Source organism: Cydia fagiglandana, chromosome 13 (genome assembly GCF_963556715.1).
Source record: "Cydia fagiglandana chromosome 13, ilCydFagi1.1, whole genome shotgun sequence".
NCBI lineage: Eukaryota > Metazoa > Arthropoda > Insecta > Lepidoptera > Tortricidae > Cydia > Cydia fagiglandana.
In genome coordinates, this window is record NC_085944.1 from 5,333,446 (window position 1) to 5,345,671 (window position 12,226).

The following is a 12,226-nucleotide window of genomic DNA, read 5'->3' on the forward strand; positions in this document are numbered from 1 at the left end:
GGCGGCAGCTAGTTAAGTACGTAGGCAACTCTGAAAGTTCTTAGAAAAGGCTACTTAGAGATCATATAACAAAAAGAGGCATATTATTTATGAAAATATAACTCTTTATACTTTTTTTGAGGTATATGCAATTTGGTCGTTATCTGTGTTTCAGGATTGATGGCAATTTGGAAATTGTACGTCGAGCGTTATTCCAATTTCGACCTAAGAATTTTTTCGTATTACTATTTATAACGATTTTCATTGTGGGCTCAGCCGACAACAGAGTTACAGTAGGCTTCAGTTATAGTCTCATAATGAAGCCTAGTTCTTGTACATCTGTTTATTTTTTAAATTACACATTTAATCGCTTTTGTAGTTATTCAACGGATGATCATAGAGAAGCATGTCATTCAAGAGTGACGTCAAAAGTTTACATCGCATAGTTGTGCGGTTAATAAAAAATACTGGTAAAAAATTGTATATCAGTAGTTTTTGATATCCCTCAGTATTCATATGACACTGTTAAAAAAATCTCGCTTAAATTATTTTGTGTCAAAAAAGCTTGAATCCCAATGGGTACCTCATGAATTTCATACAAAACCTCCGAGGACCTAAAATCGCCATACAAAAAAGGCATTAGAAGAATGAGCTGTGTGCGCTTCAGGGTAATCCTATCCTAATGAAAATTTGTAGGCGTGGTCAGAAAGAGATAAAGCACGCATTAAAATAAAGAGTAACGTCCTAATTACTTCAACTTTTTCTATTCTAAACACTTTCAGTTTGCCCCTCGTAGTTACTACATGGCCTGGGGCCTAGGGCGGCTAACACTGCAAATCCGCCATTGAACATCTTCCACATAGGAGAATTTGAGGCGAAACTTTCGAGAATATGCATTTTTTGGAAATTTTTCGCGACTTGTAATTCCATATTTAAATGTACGTCGTTATCATTTAGATCATTAATGGTCTAGTGGTCTGCGGCTCCCAAACCGTAGTTCGTAGATTCAAATCAAAACCTGGCACGTACTAACGGGAAATGATTTTCATTTGATATTTATATAATTAAAAACAAACTTAGAATAAGATATTTCATCATCATCATCATCATCTCAGCCATAAGACGTCCACTGCTGAACATAGGCCTCCCCCTTGGACCTCCATTCGTACCGGTTGGAAGCCACCCGCATCCAGCGTCTTCCGGCGGCTTTAACAAGGTCGTCCGTCCATCTTGTGGGTGGACGTCCTACGCTGCGTTTGCTAGTCCGTGGTCTCCACTCGAGCACTTTTCGACCCCATCGGCCATCTTCTCTGCGCGCAATGTGGCCTGCCCATTGCCACTTCAGCTTGCTAATCCGGTGAGCTATGTCGGTGACTTTAGTTCGTCTACGGATCTCCTCATTTCTGATTCGATCACGCAGAGAAACTCCGAGCATAGCCCTCTCCATAGCTCGTTGAGCGAGTTTGAATTTTGAGATGAGGCCGATAGTGAAAGACCACGTTTCGGAGCCGTAAGTCATCGCTGGTAACACACATTGATTAAAGACTTTCGTCTTGAGGCACTGAGGTATGTCGGACGAAAAGACATTACGTAGTTTCCCGAACGCTGCCCAACCGAGTTGGATTCGGCGGTTGACCTCCTTCTCGAAGTTGGACCTACCTAATTGGACTACTTGTCCTAGGTAGATATACGAGTCAACAACTTCGAGTACCGAGTTCCCAACAGAGACTGGGATGGGCACAACATTGGCATTTGACATAAGTTTCGTCTTGTCCATGTTCATTTTCAAGCCCACCCGTTGTGAAACTCGGTTGAGGTCATCGAGCATCATGCTGAGTTCCTCCATCGACTTTGCCATGACTACGATATCGTCGGCAAACCGAAGGTGAGTGATGTATTCGCCGTTGATGTTGATGCCAAGTCCTTGCCATTCCAGGAGCTTGAAGGTGTCTTCCATTACGGCAGTAAACAGTTTCGGAGAGATAACGTCTCCCTGCCTTACGCCTCTTTGCAATGGAATCGCCTTCGTGCTCTGCTCCTGTACTCGGACCGACATGGTGGCGTTACTATACAAATACTTCAACACTTCGATGTACCGATAGTCAATATGGCATCGCTGAAGAGACTCAAGCACCGCCCATGTTTCCACCGAATCGAAGGCTTTCTCATAGTCCACAAACGCTAAGCATAATGGTAAGTTATACTCTTCGGTCTTCTGTATAACTTGCCGCAGCGTATGGATGTGGTCTATGGTACTATAGCCTTTTCGAAACCCGGCTTGTTCGGGAGGCTGGAAGTCATCAAGTCTGTGTTCGAGACGGTTCGTGATGACCCTTGAAAACAGCTTATAGACATGGCTCAGAAGCGTGATGGGTCTGTAGTTCTTCAATAGGCTGTTATCACCTTTTTTGAAAAACAGCACCACCTCGCCTCTATTCCATGTTTCAGGCGTTTTGCCCTCGCACAAGACGGAATTAAAGAGCTTCTGGAGGACTTTAAGTACCGGTGTTCCACCCGCTCTCAGAAGCTCTGAAGTGATTCCGTCTTTGCCCGGCGCCTTGTTGTTCTTAAGCTGCTTCAGGGCCATCCTAATCTCGTACAGACTGATGTCCGGGATATCTTCGGTATAATGTCGGGACAGCTTGGCTCTTGGATCTCCTACCAAGCTGTCGACGGGCTTTGCGATCGAAGTGTATAACTGTCCATAGAACCTCTCGATCTCGCCTAAAACCTCCGCTTTGCTCGACGCTATGCTGCCATCTTCCCGTTTCAGCTTCGTCAGCTGGCTTTGCCCAATAGACTTGTCCTTTGCGAACACTTTGGAGCCTTGGTTTCGCTCAATAGTCTCTTTAATACGGTTAGTATTAAAGAGACGCAGATCATGTCGCAAGGACTTAGATATACGTCTATTGAGTTGCCTATATGACTTCGCGTCATCGGGAGACTGCAACTTTAGCGAGCGTCGTTCAGCCATGAGGTTTAAGGTTTGCTCGGTCAATTTCTGAGGTCTATCTTTACGGCGGGGTCTAAAAAACTTAGACCCTACTGTGTGGACAGTTTCCACTAGCCCGTCGTTGATTTCGTCCACTGAAGCCAAGTTCTCTAGGCAAGCAAAGCGGTTAGAGAGCTCGAGTTGAAAGCTTTCGGGGTTTTGAACATGGGCTCGAGTAGGTCGGAGCGTAGACTTCATCAGGCTGGACCTTTCAAGTTTAATATTGATATTCAGTGAGCCTCTTACGATTCGGTGATCACTACCGGTCTTTACCCTGTTGATCACAGAGACATCGCTGAATATCCGTTTCTTGTCGGTCATGATGAAGTCTATCTCGTTTCTCGTGGAACCGTCAGGACTCATCCAGGTCCATTTCCTGTGAGGCGGCTTCTGGAAGAAAGAGTTCATCACGAAGAGTTCCTCTCTCTCCAGAAAGTCGGCCAGCCTCTGACCCCTAGGGTTCCGGTGCCCATACCCAAATTGCCCCACTCTCAACTCATCACCGCTTCTCTTGCCCAACTTTGCGTTGAAGTCCCCCATAACAACAGTAAAGTAGGTTTTAGAAGTATGTATGGCCCTACTTACGTCCTCATACATAGCCTCTACTTCATCATCGGAGTGTGACGAGGTCGGTGCGTATACCTGAATGACCTTCAGCGAATATCTTTTGGATATTCTGAGTATTAGGTATACGACCCTGTTCGACACACTGTCGATGGTTATTATGTTGTTTATGAGGGACTTGTGAACGAGAAACCCGACACCACCTTGGGACTGTTGGTCGCCCTCCCGGTGGTAGAGCAAGTTACCAGACTTCAGGGTTGTCGTGTCCTCCCCCTCTCTACGGACTTCGCATAACCCTACAATATCCCAGTGTAACCTGCTCAGTTCCTCTTCCAGCTCGCAGATCTTTTCGTCAGTCCTCATAGTGCGTATGTTGTGTGTTACCAGGGCCAGTCTTCGTCGGGGTGGGTAGCCGGATCTTTGCCGGAGATTCTTAGCACCCCTGACCCCGCTAATGCCCTGACCGCTACCATAGCCAGAGCACCGGGGGTCGCCGGAACCTCGGGGCCGTGGTTTGATTGTGCTCTGCATGATGGGGGGTGAATGCCATAATCGCCACGCTTGGCAGGCGGGTTGGCGATCGCAGTCGAGTACACCGAATTTGAGGGACGCTGCTGCCCGTCCACCGGTGGTCTTGGACGTAGTTTCAGGACATATCCGGGTCCTGGACGTAGTTTAAGGACATACCCGGGTCAAGATATTTAGGATCAAGGGAAACATTGTGAATGAGGTTACCGGACTAAACATTGGGACTACTACTAGGTACTACCTAGGCCTTAATAAGGGGACTTATCCTAAGAATTAGAAGGCCTAGTTTCCCCTTCGGGTCGAAAGGTCAGATGGTACTTAATTGTTACATGGGGACATAAAAATACAAACTAAACAATAATAAAACTAAACTACATGGAATATTGTTGTTTCATTAAAACTAGGGCCTGCTCCAAATATTGATATTAGGTGGCCAAAAGCGGACCTTAAGCTCCTATAGAATCGTAAAAGTTATGATGGTATGTCATTTACCGTATGATAATGTATACAGGTATCTTGGTGCCTAGGTTGATAGATAGATAAGTAGGTATAGGTTATTAACACGATCAACAACAGGAATTTAAAACGACATAATCCATTAAATTCCTATTATCATTATCATACAAAATGTATCTAAGGAAAATTATCCAAATGCACGGGAGATCCCCTAATAAATATTACTACATAATTAAGAAAACGTTATCATTTTCGCTTTTAGAGACCTATAACAATTACTTACTACATTTATATAATTTATGTAGCATGTTTCGTAAGGATTCATATTCAATTTTGATGACGTCATTACTAGGAAAAAGGCTTTAAGAAAATGTCTCTAGTGTTTTTAAAAAGAGTCCAGAGGCAACATACGCAACAACAGAAAGAAAAGATAGTGTTGGTTATCAGATCCAGACCGCAGATGTACCTACACATTAAGGCCCCTTTACATATTGGGCCAACGCAGGCCAGTCCAAGGGATGCAGCCATGCGGTAGAATGAGATAGTAATAACTAATATCACTCGCTCTCGCCAACCCATATATGCGTCCCCCAGACTGGCCCACGCTGGCCCAATATGTACAGGGGCCTTTAAAAATACCGTTGAAGCGGTTGAGACAGCAGTTTTGCCTTTCAGAATGACTCGTTACGCCATGTCACACCCCTCCCAAGATAGACACTTTGACTACCTACAAGAAACGAAACATTCTTTTTAATACAGTTGCTCAAAAAGTGCTACTTTACGTAGCTGTTTAGCGTGCGGAAAGTTGGTTATCTCGAACTAGTGCTTTTTACTTTTCCAATTTTTTTAAATTTATACTTGTTCCAATTCACGACTACTTATTGATGAGTGTTAATATTAGTTTCCTTTAAACGTCGTAATCAGCATAAAAACCTACCGTTAATGTAAGAATACGAAAAATATTACATATTTCACATTTAATTACTTACCTCTTCATCATTATAACACGTTTATTTTTTAATATTCAATATTGAAAATTCCGTTCTTAATAAGTTGACTGAATGGAACGGAATAGCTGCCAAACGCCCATAGATATAATATACTTAAGACTGCATCGAGCAAAATCAGCGAAAAAGGCAGTCACCGTTTAGTCGCTAGCGTTCACATCTCTTGATAAAAAAAATTATAATAAATGTCATTAATATCCCAAAGAGTGTGTTTACAACGAATCACCCTTGAAAATCTGAAATGTTTTACAATATAATAAATACACTTATGCAAAGTTGTACCTAAAACGTGATGAACGAGTGTCAGCGTTTAGTAAAATTTGTATAAAAAAATCGATGCTCATGCTATAAAATCGAGTGATTTCGAAAGCCAGATAACTGGACTACAACGAATCAGGCTTTTCCTATTTTTCCTCTTAAAGGCTACAGTGAAATTCAATCGTAAACGTAAACTTTCGTATAATTTCCATACATCCGCCATATCTGTCAAATTCTCCTTCTCCTCAGATGCCCGCTGTGGGCCGTTGGAAGCGGACGCGTACTTCTTTTTTCCAAGTTGACAGTTCGATTTGGCATATATATTGACAGAAATTCATGTCCGTATACGAATGATGATACCAGTGAAAAACTGTGTTCAAAATTAATAGGGTAAATAAATAACGTCACACGGAGATCTAGAGTCATTAAAATTTCGATTTATTTTTATTCACGAGTCATAATACTTAAAAAATATGACAAATTATTTAATAAAATATATTAATACAACCAAATCAGTATAATTAGCTTCTTCCTAATTCACTTAAAATGAAAAAAGTTTGAAGATTTGTTATTTCTTATTGCAATAAATTTTCATTGTGCTGGTATTCATATTACGTCATTTTAAAAACATATATGACATAATGTCAATATCCCTAGATAAACAATTTATCAACAAAATTCTTCACATTTTAGCCTAAACAATATAAACTATTAAAATTTTATTTATGAAGACGAAGCAATGTTGTTCACATAATTTCAGCAATAAAATTCTTAGTTTCAACCAGTTTTGTTGCTATTCTAAGATCTATCATGTGCTTTGAAAGTTAATGCAATGATATATCATCAAGAAATTGAAATCAAGACTCGACCTGCAGTTTCAGCGGGTTTTTGTGGCTATATCATCAGTTGAAAGAACGATATTTAAAGCCAGTGGCATCGCAGTGGTCTGGTTTACGAGTACCTATATTGGTTTAATGTGACGATGTTTATATAAATGTATCTATCAAACAACAACGTGCTTTTATTTCATTGATATTCGGTGCAAAACGATAACTCAGTAACGAAATAAAATTATCAGAAATGAATTTGGGTTTTTTCAGTGAACGTTTATATTTATGAAGTCGTTTATGAGGTCTTATGTCTTATCGGCGTGGCTTTGGCCTTTGGACATTTTTGTAATGCTTTGTAATAAGGTAGGTGAGGTATCTAAATCCCTAATTGTAATAGCTTTTTTTGAATGAATTACAATTTAATTATTTAAATAAAAAAGTGGTCCACAAACATACACATCCGCTTGGTCCGCTAAAATAATTTAAGTGCCCTACATAATAGGTATATTTAAGATTAACAATCAGTAAACATCATTAATTACGCTCAAATGCTTATGTTTCAGTACAAATTGGGTGAAATATTTCCGACATAAAACCTAAAGGTAAAAGTACAATTTGCTAAGTAAACTGTCAATCTAGATTAATTATAATAGAAAGAGTCTTATAAGTTAGCTTACTGAAGATTTTGAACAACAAATAGGTACTAAATAAAATACAATTTGTTTTTCCATGACTCATGTAGGCCGTATTTTACTATAGACCATTTTAAATCTAAGATGAAATTAATTCATAATAAAAGCTAATAAGGCCCGGTAGTATTTTCTGTTATTCTTGAACTTGTACTATGACTAATTGTAAGAAGGCCCACTGTCAGTGCCAGTAACAAGGCCCGGTTCCGAACCAACATGGTATGTTTTTTTTATAAAATGGATTTTTCAAAAGCTGTATTAAGAAACATGAACTAACTAACTAACTATTTTGGCTCAGCGATCCAAAGAGAGTCTTGGGCCTCCGAAACGAGAGCGTGCCACCTGTCCCGCTCCTGCGCAACTTCCTGCCAGTTACTGACGCGAAGCTGAAGTAGATCCGCCGCCACACTGTCTTCCCAGCGATACCTGGGCCGACCCACCGGACGGCTACCAGTCGGACGTCCCAAGAACGCCTTCTTGACAGCCCGATCCTCTCCCATTCAGAGTAGGTGACCGAACCAGCGAAGTCTGTGCGCTTTCGTTTCGCCGATGATATTGGGTTCGGCCACTAACTCCTCGATCTCGGCATTTTTCCAGATCCTCCAGGTGCCGTTATCTCTCTGAATAGGTCCCAGGATCTTGCGATAAACTTTTCTCTCTGCTACCAGGAGCTGCCTTCTTCTTTTAGTGTTAGGGACCAGGCCTCACAGCCATACATTAGGATAGGCCGTATAACGGTTTTATATATCCGTAACTTTGTATGTTTGCTGAGAAGCCCGGACACCAACACTTTGTGGAGGGCTGCACTGCACCGCAGGGCGTTTTGGATGCGTATTTTGATCTCCTCCTCTCTGGTGTTTGTGTCGGTAACAGTAACAGCAACAGTAGCAGTGTAAGAAACATGAACAAATGAGAAATATATATTGAATTGGTTTGGTCATAATATCCTGATTATTAATAAAACTATTTCAGTTAATATAAAGGTGGGCCTTATATGCCTCACCTGACCTTATTCGTTCACATTTAGATCCTATAACTATATTTGGTCACTTTGGCCGTCACTATCTATTTGATGCCGATTGTACTAACAATTAAAAGTACAGCTCATATGTACTTTTACCTGTACTGAAACTTAAGCATTTGAGCGTAATTAATAATGTTCACTGATTATTAACATTACGTGTTAAAGAACTGTGTCCCGATTTGGGCCATGGTGCGTCCATTAATGAATCGCATACTAACGGATAGAGGTTTACGAGTACATTCACAGAAAAATGATTATAGGCAACCCAATACTTAGTGGCTTAGTTGCCGTTTAATGATTCTGAATCTGAAGATTCTTCTTGGATACTGTCAAATCTTATAAAATATGTCACCCATTTCTGTTCATGGAGGTTTTATTAGTTGTGTTAGATGCCTTGCATACCGTTATTACCAAATAATGGGCTGATAAGGCCCGGTAGCAACGAGATCGTACTGTATACCAAAAATAAGGGAAGAGGGGAAATGGTCGGCTCCCCGGTCCAATCTATGCTATATTTCTTCATGCTCTTAGCAACTAGGGCAAGTTATATATCATTTTTGTATAATCTAGGGACGAGGAATTCAGTTTTTAAATAATCGTTATAGGTATGTATAACGATTCATACAAATAAACTGATTTTTGCACAATAAATGAATATTATATGTATTTTTTTACAATCACAGTGTGGTGATTTGTACTAAATAAAAAAATTGTTAAATTTTGCTCATTTATTCTCCATTCTAAAAAGTATCACTATAAAATAGGCACTCATATATTTTTTCTGAATAATAATTGTGGCACCGCACGTGGCAAGTCAAACATTAAATATTGAAATAAAATTAAATAAAATAATCATCTGGCATTTGAAAAGTGTGAATACAATGTTTTTATATTTTACAGATAAATTACAGGTGATAATTTTACAAATGAAATGAGTTTCTGCCACCAGTGCCACCCTATTATAAAGCCTTAGAGGATATAACCAACGGAGACGCCATGTCTAAAATTTTCGGTACAAAATAGTCTGCCGTTTTTTGCGGGGGAGGGGCACATCAAATGTATAGGTACGTCAAGTCAGCCAAACGTCAGTCCATACATATGGTTGACATGTGGTTGACCATTGGCCGCCTATTTTCGACAGAGGGGAACGCCTGTTAATGGCGGCTCCATTGTTAATTACTCCGAGTATAAAGCAGTAGACTTTTTTAATAATAAGGTATGCCCACCAAATACGCTCATAAGAACGATATATTCTATCGATATAGGCTATGAACTATCTAATGATATACAGGGTGTAATCGTTAAGTGTAGTCAGGCTATAATTCCGTAAATATAACAGATATCAGAAAATTTCGAATTGATATAGAGAGCGCGTAATCCAATGAGTAAAATACATTAATATTTTTATTCATAAAAGCAGAAATATCCCAAACATTAACTTTAAACCCTCCCTAACTCCTAAATATTTAGTACGATGACTCACCCCTCAAAGAACGTTGGTGTCGTAAGAGATAAAACTGCTTGAGATTATTATTTAATAAACGGTAGTTTTATTATTCTATTACAGTTTACTATCGCAAATAATGAATCTCAAGCAGTTTTGTCTCTTAGGACACCGACGTTCTTTGAGGGGTGAGTCGTCGTACTAAATGTATGGGAGGGTTTGAAGTTAATGTTTGAGATATTTCTACTTTTATTTAAAAAAAGTTATAAATGTAATTTTACTCATTGGGTAACGCACTTTTGATATCAATTTGAAGTTTTCTGATATCTGTTATATTTACGGAATTATAGCCTGGCTACACTTAACGATTACACACTGTATAAGTTACTTCAGGACGCGCCATGGACCAGAACCCATACTATCCGGGACACAGTTCTTTAATATTATGTAGGGCTAAAAAGGCCCTCTGTCAGTGCGGGTGACAAGGCCCGGTCCTGGGCCTTATTGAACGTATGAGATGAAATCATCATCATCATTTCGGCCTATATACGTCCCACTGCTGAGCACAGGCCTCGTCTCATGCGCGAGAGGGCTTGGGCTATAGTCCCCACGCTAGCACAATGCGGATTGGGATGAAATGAGATGAAATAGTACATTTATATATTTTAATGTAGGTAATTATGAGTTATTTGATTTCCCAATAAGTTTTAAGTAAGCATCACTTACTGACTTACAAAAGTATAAGTGTAGTACCTGAATTTTATTAGATGTTTTTAAAGCTTTATTATTAACAGAGCTTTAAAAATTAAGTTATAAGTGAAATTAAATAAGCGTCTTTAGTTGTAAAAAAATATGTTACAAGACCTATAAGTAATAAAGGGATAATTTTAGATATAGTCCACTTTTTTCGAGTAGATAGATGAGATGATTTCTTATATTTTTAATAATAAAACTCCTAGGTTTAATTCGGTCTGTCTACAAACCGCATACCTACCATTGCCCACCACCACACTGTTAACTGACAGTCCGTAAACCTTATTACAAAAGGCATAAGGTCCACCGATGGACAGTTAAGAGCGTCGCCGTTTTGAACCTATCTTAATACAAAAGTCAACAACGAAAATAATTAATTACCTAATACGTCACATACCTATGACATGACATGAACAAACAAGGAAAGCTATATATAAAAAAGTGTTTTTTCTCTGTCTTCTCACAAAGGAAAGCTGTGACAGTTTGAATTCCTCAAAGAAGGTTAGTAGTTAACACTAAACTCGAAGCAGCACCTTTAAAAAAACATTAGGGGTCACTGACCTGTCCCAGTAAATTGAGGTAGTGTGCGTGAGCTGCGTTTGTGTGTGAAATGGGGTAATTTGACAGAATCTGAAAATTTACCCTCCTCTACGCCCTCTTAAAGACGACGTCTAACCGAGCTGTCACTGTTACCACTTTTGTTTAGTGTACGATTAACAATGTTTTTCTTATTTTTTCGCAACTGTATTAAAAAACGTCGTTCGATACACGTGCGGAAATGTCATTCATAAGTAATGACATACCTTCCGCACTAGCATCGAAATGTACTATTTCACAACACCAGCTCGGAAAGGCTTACTTTGCACTTCAAAAACTGATAGCAAAGTTGGATTTTATTCACATGTGAGGCAAAGTAATCAAATGCAAATTTTGAGTTGTTTTCTTATGTTTGCTGGTAGAATTGACTTTTAAATAGTGATTTTGGATGATAAATATTTAATAACATTCATTTGGAATTGTTTTGGTTTGATTTTGTTTGTTATTTTATATTTAATATTTGTTTCGGGTTGGTGTGGTGAAAAATTTTGTGTTTCACTCGGGGGCAGATTTTGTTTAACCCTCGTGCTTTGAAACCCTCGCAACGCTCAAGATTCCATTTTTCAATTTTGGAATCTTTCGCTTGCTCGGGTATCGATATTAGCACGAGCGGTTAAACAACAAGTTTGCCCCCTTGTAAAACAAATAACTATTGTATTAAAAACATATACATACTTTCAAATCTGTTATTATATCTTGTATCTTTTCACCAGGAAAACAGCAAATAAAGTAAATAAACTCTGGAAATTTCCCGACGTATTTAAATGAATCATTTTCTTTTTGTGTCAAGTTTATGGTATAATAAGATCATTAAGTAAATAGTCACCACATTGAAATCTGCGGAGAACCAGTCAACCGTAAAAAGTAGGTATTCTGTACCATCGTAGTTTTTTTCCTTTTACATAGAAATAGCACAGATTCTCCTACATAATTTGCCTTCTAATGTATGCAGGCACCAGGGCGAGTATTGTTCGTAGGCCTCGCATTTTAGACTGCATGCCTCCTAATCTAATCGGTAGTGACCTGCCTACGAAGCAGGAGGTCCCGGGTTCAAAACCTGATAAGTTTCGTTTATATCTATAAAGAAAATGCTCATAGGTGGCCT